Genomic DNA, 27267 nt, shown 5'->3' on the forward strand with positions numbered 1-27267 from the left:
CTATATTAGCTTGGCGAAACCCTCTGAAACCAACACTCCTATGTAGCAGAGAATAGCGCCTTCACACTAAATTGGCACCGTGCCCATTCAGAGATGGCTGCCGACGTTCGTGGGCGGGAGGGGTGTAGGGTCAGAGCGGCTTGTCATTGTTGTCCTTCGTCTGTTTCCACTGTGCAGCTGCGCTGTGTGACCATGGGTTATTTATAGTCCTGGCTGACGTCACGGAGTCTTGAATGCGCTGACGTTGTCTCTGACGTGCTTGGCTAGTGCAGAGTAAGCTCGCGGCTGTGAGCCCAGCGCGCGCTGGGCACAATGGAGCTCTGTCTGCAGCCGCTGAGCGGAGGAAGGCAAGCGCCATGGAAAAAAAAACTCTCTCGAACGGGTCAGACGGGGAGCAAAGGTGAAGCCCGGAGCCCCCCTCCAAGGACACGGAGATCTTTCACCAGCCACCCACCTCTGCAGTGGGAGCGTAAGTAGGATCGGGGAGACTATAGCATCTCTATCTGGAAGAGACACCGCGGACAGCAGGTAATGTGCACGAAGCCCAGTGAGCAGTTTTAGCCACGGCGTGGTAGGAGGAAGCCAACAACCACGAACATTTTCAAGGCAAATATTACACCCATCACGCTGACGTTCCCCTTTTCTGCAACTGCTCCTTGGCCGTGGTTGCCAACTACACAAAGCCACTAGCTTCCGCTTATCAGGATAGGCACCTGCATGCTGCCCTCTGTTAACAGTAAACCCTGCCTGTTGCCCAGGCCAGTTACCAAACGTGCAACTTTTGAGTTATCTACGCCAGTTTGGCATGTTGGACAATATTGCCTTAACGTTACCATAATGCTCCCCGTGTCAGTTCTAATTTTCTGCGTGGAAATCCATGAACGGGAGAAACCTTTGCACGAGGCTGCCTATTCATGGTAGATAAATCTGTATATGGCCCAATTTATGGACCTTACTTTGGTAGTTGTGCCTTCATGGTACCGACAACTGCTTCGTACCGTTCTAATGAACTTTTCATGATTTCCCCTTGCTCCCGTATTCCATAAAAGTGCAGTCCACAGCTTGCCTTTGGCTGCCTCGTGCCTTGGAAAACTGACATCTGCGTGGTGATCCAAAATGACCCCGGGTCATGACACGGAGCTTTGACTCGTAGTAGTGAACTCGTTTTGATGTCCTCTTGTTTAACCTGCCTTTATGGTGATCTGCGTTCATTGGTGTAGCAATAGTGTGGTAGGAGTAGTGACACCAGGACCAAGTGGTGTAAGGGAGCCTATAAACTCAAATCATGACTGTACATTATGGCAAATAGATTAGCAGTGCCACCTTACCATCTCCCTAATACCGATATAGGTGACCCAGTTTCCATGCTTGTAATAGGGCCCTTTGCTACACCACTGACCCCGCCCCCCCATTAGTTTAACATAGAAGCATGCTGGAATGATGATGCCCCAAACACGCTAAATAGTTATTTCTAACTAACCTTGTAAGAGTTATAATCTCTTGGAAGTCATGACAGACGTATTTGTTAGGGCAACTGGTTTTACAACTCAATTCTTGCCATGATATCTTTTATGGTTGTGACTACTTCCGATTAAAGATTATGTATGTATGTATGTATGTATATCAAGCGTAGCAAGAAACATCTCATTTGAACTCGGCCATCTAATTGGGCAAAGCGTGGTTCCCCCATGTTACCTCCTCAAACCTTCGCGGTGAGTGCCATTATCAGTTGCTTACGATCACTGACAGCGAGATATGCATTCTGCCCCCCCCCCCCCCCCCCCCCCCCACCCTTCCTGCTTACAATGGTGGTGAGGCAATCATAATGTGCCGTAGACGCGAGTCATGGGTGTCACCTAGCTCCACTAGGACCAAGGCATGGCGCTCCCTGACCATATTAGTAAGATCCTCTGGTGCCCACTCATCATGGCACTTAGCGGTCTTTGTGCTTTACTTCAAACAGAGCCTTCTATATCTCGTCCTGACTCGTACCCTCGGTTCAGCAATGTGCACTGAATGCTGGCTTAACTGACATTAGCATCTGTTCCTCGTCACTTAAATCAAATCCAGTTACTGTGCAATTTAACACCTATTCCTAGACGTTCTTTAGTCACAGCAAGATGGGATGTGATATTTTCTAAGAGATAATTTAATACTAGTGGAGTTCTAAATAAGAAACCTAATTGAAACGTTAACAGTTGCAAAGGTCATGGGGCTTTTGTGTGGATGAACGTCTTTACAAATTGGGATAGACGACCAGGCTAATTAATCAGTTTGGAAGCAATATTAACGTTTCTCAATTTGTATCATGATTTTTCCCGAGTGCATAGTGAACCCTTTTTATTTCATCTTAACTTTCTATTGATGTTTACAATGTTAGACGTTCACTTTCCTTCCGAGGGCGTTATAATTTGTTGAAGGGCCCCGTACCACATCCGCATTACATATTTAATTTTTATCTTCTGAAGTACGTTGTGGGATAATAAATTACGAATGCCAGATTATTCACTGATCCATTACTACACATAAGTGTTTAGTGTAAACGCACAGCTGTTTTCCCCCTAGATACAGATGTTTAATGTCTGTTAAAACCTGCATGGGCAGACAACATATGGAAGACAGCAAGTTGCCATATGGCCCATTTAGCCTTTCACCTCCATGACGATCAATCATCTATGTTAAGGGATAAATTAAATATCTCTGAATAGTAAGATGAATCGCTTCGTATGAGACTTTTATGTTTCTTGCCCCGATACTATCTAACAGGGTAGGAAATCAATCATGGAGCATGTACTAAGCAGCTTTTTGCAGGGCAGCTCGAATGAAAAACAGTGTAGTAGTATATTCACGGTCACCGGCCTACGTACATCAGTGTAATTAAAAGGTAACCAGTTAGTAAACACAGTGATCTAAATTCACGGCTATACATTTTTTTTCTGTTCTGTCGCATTTGGCAGTATGAAGTAGTTCATCTGTATGTAAATCGGACAGTTTTCTAATATATCGAGATTAACGCAACCCGACCATGGGTACACTGAAGCATCGTTTATTTTCTGATCAATAGACTGGTAGGCACCCATTACAAGCAACCTTTCATGTATACATTAGCAATATATTTAATGTGTTTATATACCTTTGACAACATGGCAAAAAGTTGCCTAGTTTTTATTCATTTTTTTTTTTTTTTTTTTTTTTTGTGTAGGAAGACTTTTGGCCACATGATTCTATTTGCAGGATTCAACAAGATATAGATGGTAAATATTAAATTGCTTTTGACTGTTTAGTTTCATTAACGGTAATTAAAATGTAATGTTGAGGGCTAAGATCCATCTCTAATGAATGTTGGCAGATAGATGTAAACAAAAGCAGATCCTGTAAAAATAGAGCAATAACTGGCAAAGTAAATTTGCAGCGTTTACACAGACTTTGGGAATAACTTAACCAGGTTATTATAATGCAGTTAAAAATACCTTTTTTTCTGGCCACAAGACATTTGCTATAATTGTTTCTTACATATTACATACCTGGTGCCCTTTCGCATCTTTACTATTTCTTTCTCAGGTTCTACTTTTCATGTGTGTTTTAATTTGTGTAATATTCCTGCCATGCGAGCAATAGTGTTCTACCAGTTTAGGTATTTGTTTCTCTATTAATTACAGTATGATTGTCTGAATGAATCTGTAAGATACATTGCACTCGTGAAGCACCAGTGATTCAGTTTCTGGTTTGGCATGAACTAGTTTACTGAACACTGGTCTTTTGAGAAACACTTATTTTAATAATGCCTCGCAAAACAGATAATTTTAGAGCAATTGACAAAACTGCTTTATGAATGATGAGCTTGACGGTCAAAATTGTTTTTCTTATGTTTTTTGGTGTATAGATTTTAGCATATTTAGATAGCCTAATTAGTTAAGACACATTGAAATTTGCAGGTTAACTTGGTTTGAGTCAACTACCTATCGCTAATTTTGTTTGAGCTACAAAACAATTGTGTTAAATAAGGGCAGTCTAATCACATATTTCATGTATTCCTCTTTTTATGAACGGATAGGTTTTGATTTTAATGTCCTCTGCATTCATTTTAGATCTTAACACGATGGATGAAAAGAAACAAACCAGATTGGCTACTCTTGTGTAGCGGGCCATTGTGATCCATTTGGGTGCGTATAGTAGTCTAAATATTATGAGCCTGAATTAACTACGACTTCTCAGACTAATGGTCACCCTACATGCAATAACGAAATAACACATGAAAGCAACATTGTTGCGTTTTAGCATTTAAATGTTCGACACGCATGTTTATCAACCTTTCATCTGCATTTATTTTTGTCAGTGTACCCTTAAAATGTATATTAGAATTCCTACTTTTGTATCCTTTAGATCCACTTCCAAGCCTTTGCTTGTAATTGTGCTCGCCGTGTAACTTTTTTTTAAAAGAAAAAAAATCTGTGTTCTAAATTTTTCACATCATTACTCAGGTACTGCTTGATGTAACTTGATTAGCTCCCTCCCTAGTCATGATTGGTAATTAAAGTAGGCATTAAAATTAGCCACTTTGCAATTTTTGCTCTTGAGTTGCCAATTAAATTACTTAATTGCAATTAGGGTCCTAATTTTAATTGGCAAAATGATAGATGTAGATTTAAGATATGTATAAATACTTTAATAAGTGTCTATATAAGGATTAGTTATTTCTTAACTTCGAGCTTATACTGTTTAGTTAAGAATTTTGAATTTATTTGAGTATACGGCAATCTGAAGTTGTATCTCTAGCAGAGTTATACGTCTGTTAAGTGTATTATGTTGCCAGCCTAGCGTTATTTAGTAATGAGTTTTTTCTTCCTTCAGCAGCTAAAGCCATGTTTACGTGAATATCCCATGACTGACAAGTTACCAATTTAGTGACATGCAAATACATGTTTACTTCGATGCATGCTTGTGTGACAAATATTTTCACCAATATTTGTTTTAAAGTTATTTGCGTTGGAACCGTTCATAGGATTGAGATATTTTGACAATGTTAGTTAGCATTGCTCAACTCAATTTTATCTGCAGTTATTCTGACTTGTGTGCTGGAAATGTATAACAGCAAAAGAAAATGGCATAGTGATCTGAAATCGTCGAATGGATTTTTGTCAGTTGGTATGTCCAGGGTTATGGGCAGAGGAGGCAGTTTAAAAAAAATACTGTTTGGTAACTGTCTAATAATTTGGGTGATCTTCCTTCTGTTGTGGGACTGCAGGAGCACTTTAATAAACGATTGGAACGAACACCATGGCATTCCTGTTTTTTGTTGTTGACCATTAATAGCGATATTAGTTTAAAAATGTATTAATTATGTTAACTTTTTTGCTTTTATCAACCTCAGGAGACCCTGAATCAGACATGCAATGATTTGAAACTTGCACTGATATAAAACTGTCTTTGTTGAATGGCAATGCAGTCACCAGTTTTAATCTGACTGTTTTCATACAGCCCAGGAGCTGGTCACAGGTGTATACCACCACCCACTCTTCCACCCTCCGTACCCCTCCACTCAACTGCCTAAAAACAGTTACTTATTTTACTGTTTCAACACTAACCCCCCCCTCCCCCGTGGTTCAAAAGTAACAAGGGAGAAATGCGTCTAATACTCCCACCCCCCTTCCATTACACAAGCAACAAATGCATCTGCTGCAAGACTCACCCCGGTAAAGATTAAGCTCTGGCAGTGAGGTATTGGCTTTGTGGGTTGTGCAGTAATTACTGGAGCTCCTAATGTAACACATCTTGCTGGTCCTTATTTTAGCTGTCCTCTGTATTTTGGATGCTGAATCTTGACTCCCAGAACTAGGCATGATGTTCCAGGTCAGACTAAATTTCATGTGTTTATTTTTATAAAGAATTCACTTTGCCCTATGAAGCAACATTCTGAGCTACAATTCTGTCTTCCCACTGTCAAGAAACTTATATCCCTAATTAAGTATCCATTGTTGATGGTGGGTTTTAATCACCTACCCACCTCTTTTTAGGTCCCACCTACACAGCACATGCGCTGTATCTTCGAGACCTTTTGTTTTCTATCAGTCGACTTACAGACCGCCCATTGCTTACTATTGGTTGGCTTCATTGTCACTCCTATTTGCTTCTAATTGGTCAGTTATTGTGGGCTTCCTTCCTCTTCGTGTGTTTGTCCTACCCCTGGAGCATGGACACATTACTTGTGTACTTCCACTAATGATTTTTGTGCTAATTTTTAGAAGCGCTAATGTTTTCTTTATAATTTAGCCCTCATCCAAGGTGTTTTTTTTTTTTTTCTTCCTTGTGTACTTCACCCCCACTGCCATGTTCCTGCCATCCATTGTCTGTGTTGCTTGTGCTGAGCCACCTACTCTCCATTTCTGTCTGTTTGCCCCACCTGCCCTCCATCTTTCTGTTGTGCTTGTTGCTTGCTACTCCCCGCCCCTCTCCTTGCATTGATGCTTTCCTCCCACCTTCCAGTTGTTTGTTGCTTGCCCCGCCTACCAGCCCCCCTCCCCCTGTCAGTGTTGCACCTCCACCAGCATCATACCACTTTTTTCCAACCGTCCTCCGTTGTTCCCTGTCCTCTTTGCCCCTAACAATAAAGTGCTATGGTGTGGCCAGCACTAAGCGCGTCATGGTACTTTTTTTCAACCGTGCTGCTGTACAACTTGGTTTTAACATGACAAAAGCTGGAATCTTCTGTATTTGAGACTTATTGGCTTTGCCAATGCTTGTTAATAATACTGTTCCTTCTGTGTGTGTGTTAGCTGTACAGTCTTCATCACAATCATGCCCCACATAAAACAACCCAGCCTTGGTCCCGAAGACTACAGCAGGAAACAAAAGATGTAAGGTTTACTTAGTTGTGAAATGTGACTGGGGAGGCTAGTGTGCCACAGTAGCTGGCAACTCAGACACGTTGTGCACTGCACGGCAGCAAGACAATGCAATTGAGATATTGAATGCAATATTCCTGCATCACATTTAAAAAGGATTATTATATGGCACAGATGTTCATTACAGAAAATATTCAGTGTAGTCCGACAACAGCAGATGTATATTTGAACAGTGCACTTGCATTGAGAGTAGGGATATTTTAGGGCTGCAGGCCTAGCAAAGTCACTAGTTCTTGATCATAAACCCACAAAATTAGTTACGCGATATCGCCTCTATGAAGCAAGGTTGCCTGGTAAACAATTTTCCAGCAGCATACGGGCCTCTTGAATTCTGGGCTACTGACAAATCACACCTTTTTCCGTGCTGCAGGTCACGTTGTCTGAGTGGGATTGGTTATGACCAAATCCATTATTGGTGAATCTTGAGGCGAACCATGGGGCCACCAGCCACTTTTTTACTTAACATGTTGAACTGATGCTGCCAATAAAAATGGCTGTTATAAAGTGGAATGTACCCAGCTACTTATTTCTATAGTTTATGATCTGTTCCAACAGGTGAATATGGAATGAGCTTTCCTTGCAAGGTAGTCTTGTATGAAGACAAGGAAAACAAAGGTTTTTTACTGTGACTGTTGCTACATCCATCCAGCCCACATTGAAAATCCTTCGTTAAAAGAAAGCCAGGGATACAGTATTTTTTTTCAGGTGGTCCAGAAGTAATCTGATACATTTTCTTGTGCTCTAGTGAAAGACTAATAATGTAATGAGACTGCTGAAGTACTGTAAATAGATTGATCATGCAAATGTAGCATTTGTTGACTTTCCGTTAAGCTACATGAAATCTTTGTTTACGGTACAATGCACTACCCAGGCAACAGTAAGGTTTAAAGATGATCACTGTTTTACTGTTGCTTGTTACAAGGCTGAAATAGTTTGACATCGTCCATTTCTCATAAACAAAAAACTGCTACTAAAGTTTGAAGCGAGGCACTTGCTTTTCAAAAACTTCTTTGCTTTCCTTAGCAGAAAAATGACGAACAAGTTATAAAAGCATCAAATCCCAATAAGCATAATTTTATTTGCTTTTGCAAATAGTTAATCCATTTTGTTAATGCCAGCCGTTGCCATATTACACAAGGTACAAGGGTCTTCTAAGCAGTGGTCTACATTATACTATTTTTCCTTTCCCTAGATGTTCTTGCAATTTTTAGGCCTCATCTGCAGATAGCTTTTAGCTGACTGTAGAATGCCTGTTGTGGACTACATCAAAAACGTATTGGGGGTTTATGTTCTCCTATTGCTTACCATTGGTTGGCTTTCTTGTCACTTATTTGCTTATTATTTGTTGGATTCTCTCCCTCTTCTGTTTATATGGAGCATAACTTCTTTCCAATTCTTTTGATTGGATGACGTGTTTCAAAGAATTACTTTTGTTTTGTTGGGGGCATTCCATAGGAGTGCATTTGTTTGGTTCCTCTGCACCATGTGTTGTATTATACATTGCATAACCCCACTCAAGTACCTGCCCCCATCATATGCGTTTTGTCCTGTACCCCTACCTTGTCCTTAGCTTCCTCCATCCTGGCTTTTGTTATCCTAGTCAACCTCGTCCATTTCTCTGCCACCTCTTGAAGTTCTTAAAACAAAATATGATTGTTATAATTTTTTGGTAGACCCAACAGCTGTTATTTGCTCTCAGGCCGCTCAGTTTAGTGTGTGTGTTTTTTTTTTTTTTGTTTGTTTTTTTTTGTGCCAAGTGAGGTCGTCCATCTTGAAAGGGTAACAAAATAAATAAAATGGATAACTAAAATGGCACTCGTCATCCCACATGTGTGCATGCTCATCATGCATGTGCACATGTTGAATAACGCTGTCACCAGCAGCATCATACTGCCTGCAAGTCATTGGCCTTCTATTTTGGTTGCTGGTACTTCGCAGCATTGCCAGAAAGCATTTGCAAAGCCAATAGGTCAAAAAGGTGCGACTTGGTGGCTCTGCTACTGCTTACTCCTGAATTTGGTTACCTTGTTTATAAGATCACGATGAGCTATCAAATATTGCAAATATTTGTTCAGTTACTACTTAGTTGGCGAGAGGTGTGCGGGCATGTTTCTGGGTAGCAGAATAAGGTAATACAATTTGGAGAGTAACCCGGGTCCATTAATAATGCTCAGTTGCACTCGGACATCGATCTTCATAGTGATGGGCCTGCTGCTGTATGACCTGTACTGCACCTGCAGAGAGAATTAAGGCTTAACGAACAGAGTACCAAAAGAGGATGCTGATTCAGCTCTACAACTGTAATCTTTGACAGATGCTTGACGTTTTTGTCTTCAGAATTGGGACATCTAGTACCTTTTTAATCAATTTCCAGTTGGCTTTTTTACAATTGTATCAGCATTTTCTCCTTTTGAGACCTTCTTCGTGTCAGTCGTCCTGTACACTTTTCTCAGTTGTGCATTAATTGTGCTTCTGACATAATGACCTGTGAATTCATCTGCTGGGTGTGAAACGTCAACTTTATAAGTGACTTATTGAGCACTTTAGGCTCTCTGTAAGTACCAAAAGCATTTGTTGTTTGGGTTATTACCCTACTCCTCCCCCTACTTATCTAGCCACTTGTTATGAACACTATGGCATACCGTGTCCAGTTCATATCTGCAGAGCTATTTTTCTCTGCATGCTTCTCTGCTAGTGTCATTTGCCATTGTATATAACGTTCCATTGATTGCATTATCATATCTGTATATAACCAGCAGCATTGTTTCAAGAGTCAGTCTAAAGTTGAATTACTTCTTTTAATATTGTGATCTCTTAAAGGTCATATGCGGATTTCTTCACTCCTAATTTGTACCAAGATAGTTTTGATCTGATGGATCCCTGTAGTAAAGTGATTTAAGATTGCGATATTGCAGAATTCATTGCGGTATCTTTTTAATTAGTGTTAAAATCCCTGACATTGCAGTCAATCCGTTTTTATATTGCTCACGAACCAGTTTGATGTAAGATGGGCAAAACAGAACTGATACTTATAACTGACTGTATAAAGACATCTTAATAATAATTGTGCATTGGTGTAATGTGTTTTCCATTTTGTATAAAAACAAAACCTCGATTATTATAATCAGTTCTAGGAAATGTGCATCTCTCTTTTAGTCAACTAGTAGAATGGAAGCACGATATAAAGGAGATGACCAGTCATGGCATTTATTTGGTAAGTGGTGCTCTTTGTGAACGTATACGTTTTGTTTGCAAGGCAATACAGATTCAACTTCAAATTCTGTCTGAACTACACAGAAACCCCTCAAGTTTGCTCTGCTTGGTATCTTGAGCAGATGCAGTAGGCCTGACTGTTAATTTACAAGTCACAATATTTGTGCATGTTAACCAGTGTACCACTGAATACCTCGTGTTATTGTACATGGATATATATATATATATATATATATATATATAATTTTTTTTTTTAAATTCTTTTTATTGGCATTTTCAGTAACAAACTTAAAACAATGCTACTCACTGCTGTGTACATATTTCAAGCAATGACGACACGGCTCCCCACCCACAAGGCACAAAATACGGAATTTCAAGGACATCAACTCAGTGTTACATGTCAATGCCCGCTGTACCCAATTGTCAATCTGCCACCTCCTCCCACCAGCGTCTCCCCACCCCGACAGCCGCCAACCCGCCTCACGGGCAACCTCAAGTACCAACCTCTCCCTCCCGTCCTAGGGGATAGTATCGAGTTACAGCGTCTGTAGCGGAGTGAGCTCCAGCCAGTGTATGAAGGGTCCCCATATATCCTTAGGCCGCGATCGCATCGGCATAAGCTCCCAGTACAGGGCTAACTGGGTGTGGCAATAGACAACGCTTTTAACCCATACCCTAATGCTAGGTGACGTGACAACTCCCCAATGCATAGCAACTTGTCGTTTGGCCAGTAATAATAGCATCGCTGGCAGCTTACGGTGTTTGGGCTCAACCATGTGTAAAATCCCCAGCAGTGCAACCTGGGGTGTGCATGGGATCAGTAGGCCCGTGATTACGCATATTATCTCCACCACCCTTGTCCAGAACAACGCCACTTCAGGACAGCCCCACGCCATATGTATAAAGGTGGCCCCCGGGGCATAACAGCGCCAGCATTCATCGGTGTCCCTTAAACCCATGCGGTGCAACCGGCTTGGTGTGCGATAAGTCATGTGTATGTATTTGAAGTGTATCAGGCGTAGCCTGTAGTTGGGGGACAGAATCTCAAGAAGCTTACAACACAACTCCCAGTGTACATCAGAAATATCCGCACCCAATTCCGCCGCCCACAGGCCCCGCGCCGCCGGAAGCAGCACGGGGTGGTTAGCCTGCATTCGCACATACAATCGGGATATCAGATTGCGCCCAGACTCCACAGATAACACATTTTCCAAAGCAAGCAGATCCGGCGGTGGCGCCGGGAACGTGGGAAACAGCCTCCGGCATGAGTGGCGGAGCTGATAATAAAGAAGCGTGTCCAGTAGCGTCGGAGCCTCCGATCCACACATCTGTTCCGGCGTAAGGAAGGTGTCCCCCGGAAACAAATCGCCCCCAGTGTGGAGGTCCAGCTCCGCAGCCCGCTCCCCGGTCCGCATATTCCGCAGCGACGGCCACATCGGGTTCCCGCGCAGGGGCACAGAGCGGGTATAAAGAAGATCTAATCCGGCCCTACGTCTCAGCCCATTCCAGGCCCACCTGAGTGCGTGCACCGGGTCTATTTCCGTGCACCTTCGGATGTGGGGCGCGTACAGTGCCACAGTCGGTGGCAGCGGGGCCGCCCTATCAGTCTCGATCGCCACGTGCGGTTGAAACGGTGTGGGGTGCGCCCAGTAGTGCAGGAACTGTGCCTGTGCACAGTAGGCATATAATGAGAAGTCTGGTGCAGCCAGGCCTCCCTGTCTCTGTGGGAGAGTGAGGGTCTCCCAGGACACCCTCGGCTGCTTACCCCCCCAGGCCAGCTCCACCATCAGTGAGCGCATCTGTCGCAGAAAATGTGCAGTCAGGGGCAGCGGGATATTCACGAATAAATAGAGGAGTTTAGGCAGGATCACCATTTTAGCCACAGCAATCCTGCCAGCCAGCGAAAGGGGCAAATGCTTCCAACGACCAACCCCCTCTTCAACCCAACCCGTCACACGCCCATAATTTTCTGCCCATATCTGCTGCATATCTGTACTTATCCAAATCCCCAGGTACCGCACCGGCCCAGTTGCCCATTTCAGCGGGCAGTCCGGGGTAAAGCGGGGAGTCCCGGTAGTCAGGGGCAGAATGACTGACTTCTCCCAATTTATGTTCACTCCCGACAACCGTCCATATTCCAGCAGTTCACGTGTCAGAGGGGAGAGGTTTACCTGAGGATCAGATACATATAGCGTAACATCATCTGCATATAACAATATGGTTAGCGCCCTTGACGAGAAGCCAATGCCCCTGGCCGCATGATGTTGTCTAATGCGGGCAGCCAAAGGTTTTGTGGCGATGGCAAAAAGCAGAGGTGACAGGGGGCAGCCCTGTCTCGTACCCCTCCGAATGGCATAGGGCGCAGAGACCAACCCATTCACCCTTACCCTAGCAGTGATGCCGGTATAAAGCAGTCTAATGTATCCGATAAAGGCCTCACTCACCCCCATGCGCTGCAGCAGAGGAAACAGGAACCCCCACTCCAGGGAGTCTAACGCTTTGGTGGCGTCCAACGGCACCGCCGCAGCCTTAACATGTGGGGCCAAATAGTGCAGTACACCGAAGAGGGTGTGGAGGATGTGGGACATCGATCGGCCTGGTACAAAGCCCGACTGATCCGGGCGGATCATCAGGGGCAACACCGGCTGTAGCTGAGTTGCGAGCATTTTCGCAAAGATCTTTGCGTCAGTGTTGATTAATGATAATGGCCTGTAGGAGTCGCACTGCTGGACATCCTTGTCCGGTTTCAGGAGGGTGATGATGACAGCCTCCCTCATGGATTCTGGGAGTATACCGGACTCTACCGCCTCCGCATATACTGCCAACAGACGGGGGGACAGGAGATCTGCATATTCCTTGTAAAACTGCGCCGGGAGGCCGTCCGGTCCCGGCGCCTTGCCGGCTGCTAATGACCCAATCGCCTCCCGTACATCGTCTACCTCAAATGGTCGATCGAAGTAACCTTTTTGGTGCGCATTAAACCATATAAGCTGTATCGTATCAAAATAGTCAGACAGCTCCGCCTGTGGGTGGGCTGCCCGAGCCCTATAGAAGTCCCTGTAAAAGGTCCGGAAGGTATCTAGTATTTCCGGAGGGGTATACACGGTATCACCTTCCTCAGTCCTCACTGAGGAGACAAAGGGAGAGGGCCGTTGCGAGCGCAGCAGGAGGGCGAGCGTTCTGCCCGGGCGATCCCCCTCCCCATATCTGCGGGCCACAGCATGCTTAGTCAGGAATTTAAGCTCCCTGTCGGCCTCTGCCTGATGTTCAGTTAGCGTGGTGCGAGTGTCCGCCAACGTGGCAGTCGAGGGATCCGAACAGTACTGCACCTCCAGAGAGTGCAGGCGATCTTCCAATTTACCTAGCGCACCCCTGATAGTCTTGAGGACTTTGGCCTGTCCCGCAATGCAGTGGCCCCTTATCACCACCTTAAACGCGTCCCACAAGGTGCACAACGACGTCACGGAACCCTCATTGTGCTCAAAGTAGTCAAGTATGTGTTGATGGATATCCTCTCGAAACACCGGATCTGACAGGGCCTGTGGCGGCAGCCGCCACGTGAAGGGCGTGATGTATGGCTGGGGGACCCTCAGAGTTAGTTCAACAGGGGAGTGGTCTGAGGGTGCGCGCCTTGTGAGCGACTGCAGACACCCAGGCATGGGTCTGCGGGGTCAAGAGCCAGAAGTCCAAGCGGGACCAGGCTCCTCTGTGCGGGGTGAAGCAGGTGCCTTCCCTAACCGCGGGATGCAATACACGCCATGAGTCCAGTAGATTATAATCTGCCATTAGGCCGCGTATTAGACCTGCAGCTTGCGGGTGATGCGCGCGAGCAGCCCCCTCCCTATCCAGTTCCAGCGACAGCACGGCATTGAAATCTCCTCCCCACATGCACGCCCCACCGCCCAGTGATTGTGCCAGGTGCCAGACGTGACGGAAAAATCCAGGGTCATCCGAGTTGGGGCCATATGTATTAACTAATGTCATCGGCATGTGAAATAACTTCCCGAGCAGTATGATGTAGCGCCCCTCAGTGTCAGCATTTACCTTAAATGTTTGCCAGGGAAGGCCTTTACGGATAAGAATAGCCACTCCCCGGGAATAGCTGGAGCAGCCTGAGGAGTGTATCTCGCCCCATCTAGCACATCGAAGCTTGTCCCCGGCGTTGCGAGTCAAATGTGTTTCCTGTAGGAAACATATGTCAATTTGGTGTCGTGTCAAATGTGCATGAGTCGAGCGTATCTTGCGGTGATCATTAAGACCGCGGACATTCCATGTAAGGCAGCGCAACTCGGTCAGGGAGGCTTATATGTGTGTCCCATATAGTGGCGAGGTTACCAATGTCCCACGTACTAGGGTCCACAGGGGATCCCCCCCGCTGCCCATTCCCCGGGATCGGCAACCATATAAAGTCGGCCTGTGGCAAGGCCGCATCATCATGTGGTGCAGTAAGAAAACGCAGTGTGATAGTACCAACAAACAATAACCAGAACTCCAACCCCCCCAATCAGGTTGAGATACAGCCCCCCCCCCCCCCCAACAGTAAATGTCCTGTAACAGTATCTCTGGAATCATCCCACAGGGCGTGGGGTCACCGGCTCACTCCCCCGTCTAAAAGCGACAGGGTGGCCGAACATTGCTGCCTTTTGTTAACGCAGTACAACAACCTACAGCTAAGGAGGCCCGACATTCCTCCCCCTGCAGTGCTCCGTAGGGCATCAGCGATGTTAGCCGCGTTAGGTCGAACCAGTCTCACAGGTCCGGGACAGATACTTCGGCCCCTGTAGGCCCCATGGACCCCCAAAGGCGGCTATAGGCCGTGTACCTGACAGTCAAGGTGTCCAGCGTCTCAGCCCATCTCAAAGTGATAGCGCGCTGTGTCATTCAGTGTCGCTCAACTGGCCTCGCTGAGGAGTGCCTTGTTCATCTCGCCGCTCACGCTGCGATCGCTCTGCCTGCCTCGCAAATTTGAGCGCATCCGCCGCGGCTGTATTCCCTTTATGGTGTATCCGCAACTTGGCCGGGTATAACATGGCATACTTAGTCCCCACCTTTTGAAATATTTTTTTAGCCGGTATAAATTCTCGCCTCGCAGCCTGCACCGCTTGCGTAAAATCCGGAAATAGGGAGATGGCCATATTTTGGAAATTGAGCTCACCTTTTTAACGCGCCAACCTCAGGATAGTGTCCCTGTCTCGGTAGTTCAGAACACGTGCCAGGATCGGTCTTGGCGGAGCTCCAGGCACAGGTCGCGGCCCCAACGTGCGGTGCGCCCGCTCGACCAGGAACATGGCCGACAGATCCGCCCCAAACAGTTCGCGGAACATTCCCTCAACGAATTGTTCCATGTTGCCAATGTTCGTGGATTCCGCAATGCCAATAATACGCATGTTATTTCTACGGGAACGGGCTTCCAAATCCTCGTTGCGCCCTCTTATCACCTCCAGGACCTTGTCCATGCGAAGTAACCTCTCCTGGGTGTCTCCGTGGCTCTCCTCGCAGTCGGCAATCCGCGCCTCCACCGCCGCGATCCGCTCCTCGTGCTGGTCGACCTTATGTGATATGCCATCAAGCCGCTGGGCCATGGAGTCGAGCTTGCCGTCGATTTCCTTGAGGCAGCCCTTAAGGTCGCGGAACATGCTCCTGACATCATCCTCCGGTGTTGGGTCTAGCTGCGTTTCAGGGACCACAGTCGGCGATGGCGGTAGCGCCACAGCACCGCGGGAAGCCTGCTTCTCAAAGTGGAGCTTCCGCTGCTTGGTGTCTGACTTCCCCATGTCTCCTCCGAGGGGTCCTCACACACCGGCACCAATGAAGGGAGGCAGCTGGCACACCACGGGCCGCACCAAGCGCCCGGATCGTATAGGTCAGGTAATCTCCACTCCAAGCGGCCTTCACGCACCTCGGGGAACCTCTCCAGGTAGGTCAGGCTCAGCCAGCTCTAGGTTCACCCAGGTCGCGGGTCGGCGCCAGACACGCACCAACCGCGGACTCACCGCGGTCAGGCAGCAGCCCGGAGAGTCACCCTGGCACAGATTCCACAAGCCAGACAGCCGGAGTCCCCTCGTCGCAGGTATGGATCGGGCCTCGCCAGCCAGGTGTCGCAGCTTCCGCCTCACGCCAGCAGGAGCACCGGCACAATCATCAGCGCAGATCGCGGCCACGTCGGCAAGGCCCAGGCAGTCAGTCCGTCAGGCCAGCACACCTCGCACTCCAGAGCCGCAACGAAGGCCGTCCACAGCTCAGCAGGGGCCCACCGCTCCACCTCGGGTTCCAATCGCATGGCATCCCTCGCTCTACAGGCGTCCACGCCAGTCTCCGCGCGCCTTTCGGTCAACGGCCCGCGACCAGGGCCTCGCGTAGCAGATGTCGCCGCCCAGCGCGGCGCCTCCCAGCCGCCGGATCCGCTAGGGCATGTAGCTCCGGATTCCCGCAGCCGATTCCTGCCGCAGTAGCACCGCCGGAATCCTCTGCGTCAGGGCACTTCCCGCCTTATCTTCCCTGCACTAAAATCAAGGCAGAGACCGGATGGGCTAACTGATTAGTTGTCCGGCCGGCAGAGCCCCGTTACACGGCGGCCATCTTGCAGCTCGGCTCGGCCACGCCCCGTACATGGATATATTTAATTGCATTTCTGAATAATTGCCCTGTTAATGTTAACAACTTTAGGTCATGTATTTTTTCCAGAAGTTAGACTTTTCAAAATAGCATTTTGAGTGGAAGCTACTTCTTGGTGCCTGTTTCTGTGTCTGTCCCTCTTCATCCTATGCACCACTTCCACCCCCCCACCTCACTCCCAGTTTACTGGTGAATGTTAATACAGTGCTCTACTCAATTGAATTTCCCTTTTTTGGTAGATGCTTTATTAATGCAAGTGTTTTCTCTGTCCTGTCTGCTTGTTTATTTAGGTTTTCATTTTCGTGTGTATTCGTATAGAAACGCCTTCCAGTGATCAAAGTATACCCCACAGAACGGGATAAATACACAATACCACCTGCGGTGACCTGTGCAAGTTATTGTGCCGCATAAATCGTTTCGTATTGAAATTAGTCATTGATAAAATATATCCTCCATAAATGTGGTTTAATTATGAAAGTTGCTGTGTGTTGGGTCTCCCCAATTAACAGTTTGAGTATATTTTAGATAATAAATTCCGATGATAGTATCAGTGTTTGTGTTTTTTTCTTTTTAAGTAAGGTTATACATTGGAAGAATAATTAGATCTGTTGACTAGGTGTGCATCTGTATTTATGCATTTTCCATCCTTTAGAGGCACCAAGTTCAGTAATCCATTTTAACCTTCCGTACTGAAATGCATTTTTATCATGTTAATTTTTTTGCAGTGTATTGCATTAATTTTATGTTGCTGCATACCTGATTGCAGAGTTGAAGATTTTGACTATATGTTGGATTTGGTAGGTTTTTATGCTTGAATATTCAAATGTGTTTCATATGTTGCAACATACACTACACCTTAGCAGTCTGTTATATCCATCTCCGTCATATCCACTAATAAGCACCTGCCTTTTAATTGCCTGAATCCCCAAAATATAATTTTTCTTTGCAACGTAAAATTCTAAAATTCATTGTAGTAGTAGAAACATTTATTGTATAGTTAACTGAAACCATAACAAATAGTCATTCGAATCAGACAACATGAAACACTTTGTCTTTAAAGACTCGTTAAAAATATAATCGATAGTCAGTTCTTCAAATAACCTACACAGTACCTTTAGTGAAATAACAAATACCTTGTTCTAACCCAGTCCAAATGGGTCAGTTCCATGGATTAGTACATCCTCTCATTATCACTAAAATACATATACAACATTAAATATCCCAGTCAAATTGTTGCTGGAAAAAGACCTCTACCTGAATCTACCAACCCCAGTGCTCTCCATGGAGTGCACATTGACGATTTATCTAAATGTGGGAGTAAAAGATCAAGGAAAAGCAACAATTTAGATAGGGAGAGCATATTGAGCACACTGGGAGGTCCAAGCACCTCAAACTTATTGGGAGGCTTACACAGCTCACACCCTCAAAGAGGACTGAGTGCCTCAAACACTAAGGGAGACCTACGCGCCCCAAAATTATCTGGTGTCCACAGCGGTACAACCTATCCGGACGCCCTAAGCGGCTCACTTTATCCAAGTGCTCTATCTGACCCCCACTTAATTGATGATCAAGGAACAGAATAATGTTAGCCTCCATGTCCTTAATGAAATCCAGATTCTCTGGTCATGATAAATGGGAGAATCGCAATTCCCAATAATTGTTGCTTAGCCTACACTTAGTCACCCCGGCCGCTAGCCCAAGGTGGGTTGAACTCTTATTGGTAATGCAAGCACTTCCATGTATAGGATTTGGTCCCGAGTATTTGTGTTAATGAGATTCGAGAAATATTTTTGTGGCTTCCCAACATGATGGAAATCTGTTAGGGGCTGAGCCTTTCGTTGACTTTCAATGAACCGTAAGTCCTGTTCCCATGAAGACTTTCATTTGCTTATTAATAGCGGTCTTCCATGTCCGGTAAGGGATGGCACCGTCCACCAGAGCGGACTCCTTCATTTGAATAACAATCACCTCTTTAAGTTGACTAGTCCATGGGTTGCCCAATTTTTCATAAATAGATTTCAAATAATGTTTTGAGGAATGCTTGGGGGGGGGGGGGCCTCTACACCTGATAAAATATTTTAACAAGGAAGCCTTACAATCAATTGAGTTATTAACCATAGCTCAATTTTTAACCTGGAGTGTCGGACGTGTCACGGTTGATGGAATATTTTTTTTATATGCTCTAATGTGACATAGCTCTAACGCATCGTCCATCGCACCAGGATAGGCAAGATGCCCATACTGCAATGCTGGGAGTAAGGTTGCCTTTATAACTCTTAAAATGGGTGAAGCACAAGCGCTACATAATAAATAATTCAGTTGGCAAATTCCGTAAGTAATAGCTGCTGCTTTCTTAAGATATTTAACTTGGGCTACTGCAGAACCAGATTCACTAAACCACATGCCCACATATTTATATAGTCCCTTGCTGTGGTAATGGTCTGACCTCCCAACTACCAAGTTGCCAACTTCTTCCTACGGTAACTCCTCAATATCAGGACTTTTGTTTTGGACTAATTTACCAATAAATGGTTCGCCTTATATCTACCCAAAGCGTTTAAAGCCCTTTGCAAACCTGACTTGGTGTGATCCATGACCACTTATCGGCATATTGGACTATTTGTAATCGTGCTGAGCTTAGATTAAGGGGGACCAAGCTATAGCCGTGCTTTCCCTAAATCTGCTGTGTACAGATTAAACAGTTTTGTTCTGGCACACATTTTTTTTTAGCCCTGTTAGTTTTTACTTTCTGTGTGACTGTTGCACTAGTTTTCACTCGAACCCATGTCTCTATATAGTGATATGATGGTTCTTAACAAGTTCGATGGTATAACCCAACCCGCAAGCTTCCTCCATAGAATGGCCCTATCTACACTGTCATGGTGTAGGGATACCAATGCATCATTCCATTCCTCTATGGGGTTGACTTTAGGGATAGACGGACTGTGAAGAGCAGTTTGTGTTAAGGTTCGGGATTAGCTCTAGGCTGTTAGGTTGCCGGCGATAATATCCATGGTTTGAGGATTATGGCTATTTCAAGCGTAGGCTTAAGTGTTAGCCTTCATTCTGGGATTCATTATTGCGTTTCTATGTAGAATGTGAAACGTGATGAATGAGCTAGTCCTGTATGTTTAAAATCTGTTTTCCTATGGTCAAAGCGCTACTACCCAAATGGCAGCCTAGGGTACCGATTAACTGTAGTCAGGCGCTAGGTATTAACTATAGCTTTTTATTATGAGGAATGTACACCTAGATAATGATGTGTAGAACTAACCGGCTACTATCATTTCTATAGAAGAAACGCTTGCAGACAGAGTTTGTGGGATTATGAAATACAAGTCTCTAAATATCATTGTGTATACGTATACAGTCTGACAATATGAAATAAATACATCTGCTGTTAATACGTGAAAAGAAGCACTGAGAACTGATACTTTATTTTCGAAGTATGTGCTTTAATCATTACCACAACCCCGTTAGATATATCGATAAGGGTGATGTTGGTCGACACTTATACATTACGGGCTTCCTTAGCTTATGTGTTTTAGACTCCAAAAAAGACCCCGCCAAGATGGCGTATTTGCTCGTCCCACGAGCATAGCCGTACCCAGTGTTAATTCCCTAACCCGGAAATATTGTTTTACTTCCGGTTTGGATGACGCTGGCCGCTATTTAAATCGACGGGATTTGCTGCTAACTTGTTCATCAGAATCCAAGGAATCCACGTTTGCGGAGAGTACAGGACCCAAATAAGGTATGCAGGAGGGGATCCCAGATAGAAATTGGTTGATTGTTTCGAACGAGATGCATCAGTATATTGATGTCTGTGTTCTCTTCATCTTTAGGGAGTGACCAGATCCTAGTTCTGGGACGGTTTTAACACTAATAACTTCAAGCATATCAATGAAGTTTGCTGAAGGTAAATGCTCCCTCTTCTAGGTTGCCTTAAAATACAAGTCGAGGAGATTAGCATGTTCATATTCTGTTCCCTATGTCAGATATAGTAGACTTTGGGAATAATATCTATTGGTGTCTTTGTGCTGAGTAGGAATCTGACACATTATGAGTTAGCACAGGTTTGGAGGATATTTCATGAGTAGCACTTCCTTCGGAGCAAATTCCAAAACCAGAGAATAGTGTTGTACATTTCTGTTCTAACAGCCGGGCCACAATGTAGAGTGGGATCCCTTTGAATGTAGGGTTGATTGTCTGAAGACAGCATCCCTATGGGAAAATCTTTAAGAATTATTGTGAGATGTGCAGGATTCCATTATATGAAAAGCTGAGTACAGAAGATACTATTTGTTCATTTCTTTTGGCTGATATAAGCACATTGCTTTGTTTTAGTGAACAGTTAGAAGAGCAGAATGAGGACTCTCTAACCTAAGATATATACAGCTGGGATAAAGTGTATATGAACCGCCTGTATTACACATTAGCACGAGGTAACTATGAGGTTTTCTGTACTCTGATTAAACCCGATAGGACAGTTAGCTTTCCGCAAGGAAATGTGAGTAACCTACTTTTGTCATCTGCAGCAGAGAACGCATTCGCACAATCCCTATACGTGTGAGGATACGTTTGGAACACTATACGATTGAACTATTCCGACAAACAGACTATAAGAATTTATGAGGTAAACGTTAGAGAATGCCCATAAAATAAAATAGTCACGAGTTGTTATAATTACTCGTAAAGACTAGCCCTCCTTCTGTTTGTATCTAAATAGATTCCTGAAGAAAGGTAAACGTTGAGGAGTGGACCTTACTCGACCAAGAGGGTCTGTGGTTCATGGACTTTTTTATAATTGTAAGTCTGATAAACAAATTAAGTATGGTCAAATAATGTATGTCTGCAACTACAGGCTAAGTGATGATAGCGTGCTAGACTGTTTCTATCTCACAATAATATGAAAGCACTGTTCTAAGCCTAGGTATTGCGAGAATTTCTTTAAATCTCACTATGATAAATAGCATGAACATTTATAGGTGATGGTATGAGAGTGTATGTATGTTTTCTATGTGCTAGAACAAGGGATGAGTTGGGGTCATCGAAGTATATCAAATATTGTCCAGACAAATATTATTTGGGGAATGACTTATGTTATTCTGTTATGTATTTTTTTCAGATTATAATATGAAAGTTGGGATTCGCATCTAATCCTGAAGAAGGTGTTGGCTTTATACTGTGGCCTACCGAAACGCGTCGATACTATAATATAAGGAAATCGTATGAAATTTATAATGAGGGTTTTGTGCCATATATAATGTGACTGTATTGTTTTGTGGTCAGAACTGATTCATTTTTTAGTTAAGATTTCCTATATTTTGTGAGTGGGAATATTTGTCCCATCCTCACTCCTTTTCCCAATTTTGTGTTTTGTATGGTTACTGATGGTGATCCATCCTACTATCTGTGCATGAATTTCAAGAAAGTTTTAACATTTGTTTTAATCCTTGATAAACTGTTTATCTTTTTTATGTATGTGCATAATATTACATATTTTATGATATTTTTGATTGATTTGAAATAAATCTGTTATCCAATATTTGGTGTGCTTCGTTGATGCCATATCTCATCCTGCTTATGTCTTATCTGTGTGTTTGAATGACGGTTGATATCTACAGATCCATGAGACTTTCTTTTTTGACTACGGTCTTGCTTGGTACCCCTCTCTTGGTTTGGGGTCCCTCTCTCTTTGTTGTTAAAAAAATGGTGTAGGGATAAACAGGGGGGCACCATATGTCCCCACAACCGAAGTCCACTGAAGAATGGGGGACCTGCTAGGGGCCTCTAAAGTCACTTTCCGACAGCCTTTTCATGTTGGAAAGCCCGACATGAAAAGCCTGTCAAACGCCATCCATAGGGGATTATGAAAGGTTTCCAACTGACGGTATGAAGCCAGTCTAAAAGACCAGCCAGTTTACACTCTGACTGCCTACATTATAAATGACAAACCACCAAAAGCGTCAATACTGATAATCTATCAAACATTCCTTCACTGGTGGATAGAAACAAAATCTATAACACAAGCCATATTTTGCTTAATTCAATTTTAATTCCATATTCTTTTGTTTTTCAAAGATTCAAAAATTGTTTTTTTTTTTAAAAATGCGAAAACTTTATCAAAGGAGACAATAGAAAACTTTTTATAAATCCAGCCACTCTACATACATGATACCTCTCTTTCACATTCCCTCCTACTCGCACACCCCATTCTTCAAGCATATATAACCCTCACTGATCAGCAACCATACACAAATACCACACCTTCAACCTGGCCATATATCCTATTTGCAAAAATTAACCCTGCCAGGGGCCACCACCAAACAAGACCAAAGTTTAAATACAATAATCCTTGCTGTGCACTACATAGATGTAAACATCACTTTTTAGTACTTTGTATGTCCAATTTACATTGCACAGAAAGGCAACAAAAACTCAAACAAAGATTGTTTGGCACAACAACACTAAAACCACAAAAAGTTGACGCGTTTCGAGCCCACTTCTTGGGAGGAGCTCTCTTCAGGACCAGAATAACTCTACAACAGTGTGATTCAATCCACTTTTCAATATGTCAATACATACATGAGGTGTGAGAAAGGGAAGAATTATCAATGTCCAGATGAATCCGGCACAATTGAAGGGCAACTTTTCACCAACACTTAGCTCCTAACGTTTAGTCATCGTATTACTTTCATTGACCGCCATCAACGAAGTGTGGTGAAGCAGATATGAATTATCACTTGCCGACAATACCTCTTAGGTATGCCAGTCTTTTGTCGAGTCTGCTCCACCGTTACACTCGCTATGTCAATAGGGAGCGCTACCAATTTACATAGCAAATAATTTTTTGAATCTTTGAAAAACAAAACAATATTGAATTAAGCAAAATATGGCTTGTGGTGTATAGATTTTGTTACTATCCACCAGTGAAGGAATGTTTGATAGATTATCATTATTGGCGATTTTGGTGGTTTGTTATTTGAGGCTCAGCCTTACCTGATTGGAGCCAAGGACCTTGAATACTTCTATAGTATCATTATAAATGGGCAGTCTGACTGTAAACCTACCAGGTCAGTTGGTAAGCCTCCGAGCGGTCGGAAGCTTACTGACCGGCATCGTAATAGGCCCCTTAATTCTTTGACTTACTTCATTGACAGTGACTCGCCTGGGGAAAACAAGTCCCTACCCATTTCTTATTGTTGGTCTTAGAACTTGTTGAAAGAGTGGCTATAGAAATGTGGCGCTCAGTCATACTGATGGTGGTTGGAGGGAGACTTTCTCAAGGAAGGGATATGTCCGAATAAATGGACGTTGTCACTTTTGGGAGAGGTCCCTCTTGCTGTAACTAAATTGTGGAGCTCATGGTTAGTCATAGAATGACGATGTTTAATAACAAGGGGTACTTGGAACGTTGGGGGGGGGGGGGGAGAGGAGGGGGCGGTTGTGAAGGCGATCGGTTGAAGAGGGTGGGTCTCATGGCCACGGCGACTCCTTTCTCTTAGACTAATTATCTCATGTTGAGTCAATAAGTTTTACTTGGATTCTCAGCCTAAAGTTGTGCAGATCTTCATTTCAACTTATGGTGAATGCGAACATGTATATTGAGCCTCTCCTTTTGAGAGGCTGTTTTTAAAACTGGGTTGAGTTGCTTGGTCTGTGTTGAGGATGTCTAACAGATTAAACAACGGCGTCAAGTTTTCAATGCAGGCAATTCACAATGGAGGCGGGGAGTCGGGTCGTGGACACAGCCTTGTTTCTTATGTTACGTGTATGGGAAAGTAGCGCACCGTTAACATGGTTCACCTGCGGTCTACGCCTCTAAAAAAAAAAGTGTATGGTTTGACTAATTGAGTTAGATTAACACATGCGGGATATTTATCTCTTAAAAAAAATATATATTAAATGACCGCTCGATCTTTAAGACCGAAGGACGCGGGCTTGCCTACTATTGATTGTTAAAGGTATCGTACCTTTAACCATGAATACCATGGGTTATCTCGTATCTTGCGGCGGCAGTGTGCTTCTCTCAAGCTATGCTAAGGAAAAATAGTTTTCATTCTTGTCGCGTGAGCCCGACACAAAAAAAGGCATGTCTGAAAAAGGAACTTAACTTTTCACTTTAAAAATAACAGTTGAAAACCCGGCCCACATCCCGCGCGCGTAGACTGGAACTCAACGCCATAGAGTCCTGAGGGAAAGAGCGACGGGTGCATGCCATGCTATTTTTGGCTGGGGCGTCTGGCTGCGTCAGTGGCGGCGTAGCTTGCGTCACACGCCATTCTTCCGTCTACCCCTCTCACTTTTTCCCTTTCGTTAGAGCGTAGCGTGCCCCGCCCTTTTCCTCCCCCGGCCGGCGGCTGACGCGTTGCCCTCGAGGCTGTGTGCGCCTCCCTCTGTTTGCTGTCCTCGCAGGCGAGGAGTTTTCGACCTACGTGGCTGCTTTAAGTGCTTCAGCTGCTCGCGTTCTTGCCAAAAGGAAACTAGAAGAGGGTTACCTTGGGTTCAACCCCACCCTTACACCTACGCGCTTCGCTTTTCTTTTTTTGTCTGCTCCGTTAACAGTTGTAAGGATTCCCCTTGTATTAGCCGCAGACAAGTCTATTTTTACATCCAACCTTTATACATAATTGGAATCGTAGAAGCAGTCAGATGTTGTTGAAAGAAGGCACGCCTCTGATTACAGTTACGGGCAAATTGGCTTTTGTAGGCATCTCCCGATAGCTGTGTGTTTACGTTGAGGATGGACCTTCTCCGAGTGTATGGCATTTCCCCAGCACAAGTCTTGAAGTTTTAGGTTTACCGAGTCTTTTGGTGTTTATATTTATGTCCACCATTGCAATACAAATTGCCATGGTATAATGGAGGTTCCATACAGCTATATCGCCTTCTTTCGAGACAAATTGTGTGAAAATTTCGCTGTTTAAGAAAACAGTATATGCCGCATGTAAATGTAATTTAATAGTTCTGGTCCCTTGGCGACTATCTGCTTGTCGATATCGGTCCCTCACTTTAAAGAGGCTTTTCTTATTTTACTTTCAAAGTTATCCCCAGGCCTTTAGCATAACATTTGTGGCAGAAACTTCACTCTTGCAAGTAAAGTTTTCAAGATTTGCCCTTCTAATCCCCACGGAGTCTTGAAGCTGCCTTTAATGTTGACGTATTAATGTCATGCGTATTAAGAGGTTGCTAGCATCACATAGCCTAGAAAACCCATCCTGACCAAGTAAGAACTTGATCTCTTGTCAGGCATGAGGAGGCCCTCAATTGCGCGAGGAAATGTAAGTGATGGGGCTGGATTAATAGTAGGGGAGGATGGCAAAGATCACGTGAAGTCCTTGGTGATAGTTGGAAGCTGCACATTTTCTTTTCAATTCTGTGTGTTGATTCTAAGGTGACAAGACCGTATGTGTACAACACAAATCTAATCAGTTCCCTCCCTTCAGCTGTCCAGAAGCTCCCTCTCTGCCACAAGTGCATCCTCGTTCCCAAGCTCCTTTGCCCTCCCCAACGCACGGGGAAAACCCAGCAATTGTACACACATATTAATAAAGAGCTCTGTTCCGTCTTCAGAGAGATGCACCCCATCTTTGTGGAACATTTCATGGCCCCACAGTGACTTTTCAGAGATGCTCCTAAGACAGTCCTTAGCTGCTCACAACTTTGCTAAGACCGCATCTAGGTGCCTCAAGGAGACAAACTATTGTTGACCACACCCACCCCTGTTTGTTCATGGAATTTGCTGTAACTTGCCCTTTAATAGTGATGCATGCACCTGATGGAGTGTTAGGTGCGTCACCAGAACTCTGTAGGTGACCTGGCAACTGGAGTTGAGAGCTAGCTGACGGAAGGCTGTATCCCTTGGTGAGTGCAATAAACGTTGGGATACCAGAATATACCTGGCATGTTCGTCATTATATTACTGGTGACCAGCTGAAGACCGCATCCACTATAAGACCCTGCATGTGGAGTACCAGAAGAATGCCATCCTTCAATTTAGTCAACAGTAATTAGCAAAAGGTCAGCTGGAACTAATTTGTTGAAAGTATAGGATGGGATAGGTGTAGTGTGAAATATAATCATAGTGCAACAGTGGGTTAAAATAATAAGGAGAAATGCGGTGTGAATAGTGCAATTTAAACGTCACCTGAAGTAGAGGGTGGGGGGCGTGAGCTTGATTGGCCTAATGTTGATCTTTAAAGCAGCTACATGCAATTTTGCGAGCAGGTATGCTGATGTGATGCCTGCTGAAATCTATAGTGTAAGGATAGATTCTATAAACAAAGTCACATCGCGGTGCATTGTGAGTCATACCGACCCAGGAAATGGTGTGTGGACGGCACAAACTGTAGGGAACTGTTAGCTCATGGGGCATCGCAATCTCAATGCTCTGAAGCAATAGACGGTGTTAAACCTCAAGCCGTGAACACAGTGCACAATTGAGAGGTGCCTGTCAACAACTGAACCGTTTAATGGATTCTAATGTTTAAAGGAGGACAAAAAAATAATAAATTGTAGAATAGAAAGGGGACAC

General features: G+C 44.3%; 1 long non-coding RNA gene across 3 annotated transcripts; it reads left to right on the forward strand.

Moving 5' to 3' along the window:
* The first annotated feature begins 249 nt into the window (after positions 1 to 249).
* Positions 250 to 5265, forward strand: LOC146861292 (uncharacterized). Of its 3 annotated transcripts, none has more exons than XR_014978943.1 (4): positions 250 to 528; positions 3203 to 3254; positions 4089 to 4163; positions 4852 to 5263. It is a non-coding gene; the product is annotated as an uncharacterized LOC146861292 (long non-coding RNA). The 3 variants fall into 3 exon arrangements; XR_014978944.1 differs by having other exon boundaries at positions 4855 to 5263; XR_014978942.1 differs by having other exon boundaries at positions 4089 to 5265.
* Positions 5266 to 27267: the final 22002 nt, after the last annotated feature.

This window comes from Triturus cristatus, chromosome 3_1, assembly GCF_964204655.1.
Source record: "Triturus cristatus chromosome 3_1, aTriCri1.1, whole genome shotgun sequence".
In the NCBI taxonomy this organism is placed as follows: domain Eukaryota; kingdom Metazoa; phylum Chordata; class Amphibia; order Caudata; family Salamandridae; genus Triturus; species Triturus cristatus.